Source organism: Schistocerca americana, chromosome 6 (genome assembly GCF_021461395.2).
Source record: "Schistocerca americana isolate TAMUIC-IGC-003095 chromosome 6, iqSchAmer2.1, whole genome shotgun sequence".
Taxonomy (NCBI): Eukaryota; Metazoa; Arthropoda; class Insecta; order Orthoptera; family Acrididae; genus Schistocerca; species Schistocerca americana.
This window is the reverse complement of record NC_060124.1, coordinates 393,592,429-393,598,428: the sequence shown is the minus strand read 5'-3', so window position 1 is coordinate 393,598,428 and position 6,000 is coordinate 393,592,429. Positions and strand designations below refer to the sequence as shown.

Here is a 6,000-nt window from a genome sequence, read left to right as displayed (position 1 = left end):
GAACTGCACGATAGAGTTCCAGAGTTCCAAGAAATACAAGACACTGTAGCGAACCAGGACTCGGGACGTCGCCGGCGCTGGATACGAGCGTGCAGTGTTCGCGATAGCGAGCGGGTGTAGGGGAGCAGCGGGGCGAGGGCTCGCAGCGTCCGCGGCTGGCGCAGGGCCGTGGGCGGGTGGCTGCGCGGCCGGCTATATAACGCGGGACGCGGCGCGCGCGCCGCCACTGTGCGGTCTGGACCCGAGCGAGCGCGGCTGCGCGACTGCCCCTGCTCTGCTCTGCCCCGCTCACTGTGCTTCGCTGCGCTGTGCCGCGCCGGACCTGCCTCTGCGACCGCACGCCGCGGCCGTCGCACGCCGCAACAGGTGAGTCGCCGGCTGCACCTCTCGCCCCGGCGTCGTAGCTCCGCGAGCAGAACCGCTGTCGTACGGCTCGGAAAGTGCCGCCGTGGGAAGTGTGCAAAAATTTTGGACTGTGTCAACTGCCACCAACGGAACCTGTGTGCCGTGTCCAGTGGGATTCACTTCGTGAATTTCGAGCGGAATTTTGCTTCGTACAATCGCAAATCGACCGCAGAATATCAGAGGAGACAGCATGATTTTCAAAGTAGCAGCCGAAATCGCACCCGGTAGAGTCCATTTGTGACAATCAAGGTGTAGAACTATTACAACGTCAGAAACAGCACATATTCACACAGAAGCTTATTTATCAACGTCTGTCTGATATTAAGGGGTACCGACTGATCATAGTCGTGAATGTGTTAACCGAAACTGCTCTGTTATGTACGATGAGCCCAACTGTTTAGTCGCTTAGTGAGAACTCGCGATTACGTTACTAATGTGCGAAAAATTACACATTTCCTCGCCCGTAGAGTATAACAGTTGAACCACCTTCAACAAATATTGTTTGTGGTGCCAGACATCTGCAGCGTAACACTGCGTCTAGGGTAGGTTTAAAGGTCGATTTGTGACAATAGAGTTGTAGAACTATTACAACCTCAGAAATAGCAGATAATCACACAGAAGCCTATTTTTCAACGTCTGTCTGATATTAAGGGGTACTGACTGATTACAGTCGTGAATGTGTTAACCAAAACCGCTCTGTTATATACGATAAGTCCAACTTTTTAGTTGCCTACTAAGTACTCCCTATTACGTTACTGATGTGCTCACCTGTAGAGTATAATAGTTGAGCCACCTTCAACAAATATTGTTTGTGGTGCCAGACATCTGCAAAGCAACATTGCGTCTAGGATAGGTTTGAAGGTGAAAATTTCGCGAAACTATGTATGTGAATGATATACAGTGTAAAGCGCTGTATTTAACCCACTTTGAGCCACATTTATTAATACCAAAAACTAAAACTAAAACTGCAAATCCAATTCACGAAACCCGCATTATACACTGGGAAAGTCTGCAACGAGTATTTTGGTCCATATTATGTATGAATATCACACGTAAGCTGTGAAAAATGTAATGGGGTATCCACTACATAATTTTTCTCCATAAATGTTGGTCTTCCACACGACAAAAATGTAACGACTGGTATTGCATTGCGCGCTGGGATTATTTGTTGTTTCCAAACTGTACCATTCAGCTTTAGCTTCACATGCCACAGACAACGAGTGAGTATTTTCTTATATTTCATTAGAGTTTTCCTACGTCATTGGCTACTCACTATATCGCAAAGAGAAGACGAAATGAAATCGTTGTCTGTCAGATACGTTCCCTTTTGAAGTGTGTAAAAACTAGAAATTTCAGTACTGGACTCCCTCAAATTAGACAAGGATTGTTATTTATAGGATGGCACAGCATTTTGCATTGTACCACCACTAGAGTGTCACTCACTTTAGCAACGGAAAGTGAAAAGTTGTTACGACATCAATACTACTTATATACCACTATCCGTTTATTAGTGAACGTTGTGGATTCTCCTTTAAGTCCCGCGAATGTGTCATTTGAAAACTCGCCGATAAAACTGATGGACCCGTATAGCGCCCCTAACTGAAAAATATATATCCATTAGACACAGATTAAGGGTTGAGTCATATTTATAGTTACCAACCTACGTAATAAAAACTTTCATGTTTCTGAACTTTGTTAATAGCAAAAATATTGTGAGTGTGCAAAATTTTGTTGGTAGCGCTGTCTCTTGCACACTATCATTGATAAACTGACTACTGCATCAATATTGATTTGTGTGAAAAAAAGTTTCAATTCCTATAATATGAACTCACAACGGGTATCACGCAAAATGTATTGAGAAACTGTCAGCTAGTCTGAAATTTATTGGACAGGTGACGTGACGAGATAGTGTACAATGCTTTCTGTTCTATACGTGGCTAACCTGAGAGGATGAAACACTGCTAAGTGCTTGCGCAGAAAAATTAATGACATTTATGGACATATATCGTAACGATACTGCAGTGCCTTTGTTATTCCGAATGTCCGAAGGAACAGGCACTGCGACATGTCTACAATGATGATGATCAATTATTCGTTCGTTTTGAAAATGATGCAAAGTTCGTTATTTTGGCGCTAAACGTTTCGGATGCGACAGTTTGTTTCTAAGCGTATTGCAGCTTTTTGATTTATAGCAGCTACCCAGTGAACATCGACGTTTCCGAGAAATTATAATGCTATCATTAATAAATCATTCCGATTTAACATCAATCTCAAAGATGATTACTCTTTTATAGTTGTTACTCAAATCTAGTTCCCGCGAAGAAGACTCGTTGGCATTCATCGATTGCTGTGCACTGAAGCAACAGTCCATGAATTTCGACGTTGCACAACACTCCCTTTTGCGTCTGTCACGTTTCATCTTACAGGATAGTTTCGGAAATGTCATCTCAAAACCAGCAGAGCGAATAGTTGCATAGTAACCTCGACAATTTTTGAGATAACGCTATAATAGCTATATGAGAGTACCAGACGGCAAACTGCCACATTAGCATTCACACTTTCTTTGTGTCAATATCATAATAGCAGGCAAAGTTTGTATCAAAGCTCGTATCATGCGCATGTATGCTCATATAATGTAATGTAATAGCAGAGTGGAACTTCCCAGTACCGTTTTCGCCTTTTTTTTCTTTTTCCTTTTTGAGTTTACGAGATGTGTAGCACAGTCAAGAAAATACGGGAAGCTAATATAGTTTTCGTGGATGTAACGGGCCGAGAAATAGCGCTGGTCTTGAGCTAGGTACCGTGACCTACATTTAGAAATCGATTTCTGCGCGAGAAATCACTACTGCGAAAGGAAGAAGCAGGCGTGGAAAGTTCACTGAATCTGTTTAAGAGAGCACATTCTGCATTACTACTCCATAGTTTTTTTTATCAGACATTCAGAGACAGGCTTGTACGTTCGTATGAGGTCGGTACAACACACACGAAGCGGTAGCAGAGACGTTCAGGCGACTGGAAAGGTGATACCTTGAACGAGGCCCTGTTCGAGAATTTTATAGAACCGGTATTCGACGTAAGTTCTACAAAAATTGCACTGTCAGTAGGAATCATTTCACCCACCATAAGTGAATAGTGTAAGACAAGGACTGACGAGTTTTTGTAGCGTGTAGCTTCTACGATATACTGTAGAGTTGCTTTGAGAATATATGTAGCCATAGATCCTTGACAGGCTTACCGCTCCACCACCTCGGCTCCCCATTCCCGAGTTAAGGAAGACAGCGTACCAATAATGAAATATTATATACCGATGCATTCCAGTGTGCAATGTGGAAAATTTCTTGTTTCTTTCTGTAGTAAGCGATACTTCAGTGGCTAACGCTGATATGCTGCTCTGTTAGACGGCCGTATATGATTTTAAAAGGTGCAGTTTAATGCAAAACATGTCAAAGGATCGTTTTTAAGTGCAGTGAATTATTTTTTTCTGTGGTGGTACCACTGGGTGAAGCGCCCTCGGAGAATATAAATATTGTAGAATTGGCATCGCTGGCTGGCAGAGGTGATACTCTGCACTCGATGGCCTTACGTCACAGTGCATCTGCGTGAGATGCGGTTCAAACGTTCATGGCCAGTCCTGCCTGTAGACCTTGACCTACATCTGACAGTTCTCACGTATACGATACTGCAATACCCGTTTTACTCCTAATTACAATACAGAGCATGCATCCATGTCCGAAGAAACTTTCCATCGTAATTAGGAATAACACAGGCACTGCAATATCGTATTTATCCACCGACACCGGGCAAACGACTTTCAAGTAAAATGTCTCCCCGGTACAGGAATATACTTAATGGCTCTAGACACATGGTTGACGACATATAGAAGTTTAGGTCTGACAAGGGGAGGCCGCCAATTGTGAAATTCAGATTCGATTCACATTGCGCATAATAAAAGCTCATGGCCAGAGGTGTAATGTGGCAAAGCACCAAGATGCACTTCTCAGCCGTTGTCGAGAAAATCGACGGTTAAATGAAACCGTTGCGGTGAAATACTCTCTACGATTAATGATTTTCTACAGCGTCATAGCGCAGCGGTAAGCGCTGGGGTTCGTAATCCGAAGGTCGCCGGATCGAATCTCGCGCCATGCAATATTTTTTATTATTAGTTTTTTGCAATTCAAATATATATATATATATATATATATATATATATATATATATATATATATATATATATATTAATGAATTGCTTATGCATGTTGGTGAAGGCGGATCGCTCTCCAATTGTACCGCCTCCATTTTTCCGTTTGTTTAACAGGGTGTACCAAAGCTGTCCCGTCCGCACTGGTTTTCGACGATGTTATAAGTTGCGCTAGGGACCGCATCTACCTTCTTTCGAAGTCAGCAGGCAACTACGCTGTTATGGGGCGCCTCGTTTCGGCCCATTCAACGTCTGTCCTTCAAGTGTAACGAGCGAGTAACGGAGTTTATATTTCAGACCTGCCACAGCAAGTTTGTGTTCGTGGGGTCTCTGTTCTAATTCGAACGTTTGACTTACGCTATACGTATTCGTTTCTACGTCTTCCGTTAACTATACGTGGTTAACATTATGAAGACAATTAATAACATTTGTGAAATACAACTTTGTTTGCGGAAAACATAATGATGTTCGAAGTCGCCAGTTTTTCCACGACAAACTACTTTCAACAACTTATTATATGCATAATTGTTGCAACTGATTGCCCGGAATTATATATATATATATATATATATATATATATATATATATATATATATATATATATATATATATATGAATTACAAAAAACAAATACTAAAAAAAAGTTGCATGGAGCGAGAGTCAATCCGGCGACCTTCGGATTACGAACCCCAGCGCTTACCGCTGCACCACCACGCTGTAGAAAAATGCTAATCGTCGAGAGTATTTCACCGCAACGGTTTCTTTTAACTGTCGATTTTCTCGACAACGGCTGAGAAGTGCATCTTGGTGCTTTGCCACATTACACCTCTGGCCATGAGCTTTTATTATGCGCAGTATGAATCGAATCTGAATTTCACAATTGGCGGCCTCCCCTTGTGAGTCGTGCTCGGATAGCTTAATAGTGAGGCGCCCGCTAGTGATAAGCGGGAAATCCAGGTTCGATTTCCGGTCCAGCACAAATTTTCATTATCGTCATTCCATTATACAACTAATGGTAATCCACATGAGCAGCTGAGAATACGTTTAATGTGTTCTCACGTATCGTGTACACAGCTGCAGCAAACATCTTGCACGACGCGATACCGTTCCGCTTTGCATGTGGATGTCGACGCGAAATCGAAGCTCTTCTCTTACATTCATTACGCGTTGTATAGAAAGTTCCATCGAATAGGATATCAAGCGAAATTTGTGACCTTACATGATCGCTTAGCAGGGAGGACGCAGCTTGTCGTCTCGGATGGAGAGTCACTGACACATATAGAAGTACCTTGACGTGTGGTCCAGAAAATTGTGCTGGTACCCTTGTTGTTCATGTTATACAGGATATAACGGGTACAAACGCAGATATATGGATTGGTGACAGAGCATGGTGTAAT

At 42.8% G+C, this 6,000-nt stretch overlaps 1 protein-coding gene across 1 annotated transcript in view; it reads left to right on the top strand.

Moving 5' to 3' along the window:
* The first annotated feature begins 244 nt into the window (after positions 1-244).
* The window catches only part of LOC124619570 (tubulointerstitial nephritis antigen-like), a 529,036-nt gene continuing 523,280 nt past the window's right edge, over positions 245-6,000 (top strand). Inside the window, exon 1 of the mRNA XM_047146059.1 lies at positions 245-366. The gene's annotated coding sequence lies outside the window, so the exon portion shown is untranslated. The remainder of the gene's footprint in view (positions 367-6,000) is intronic.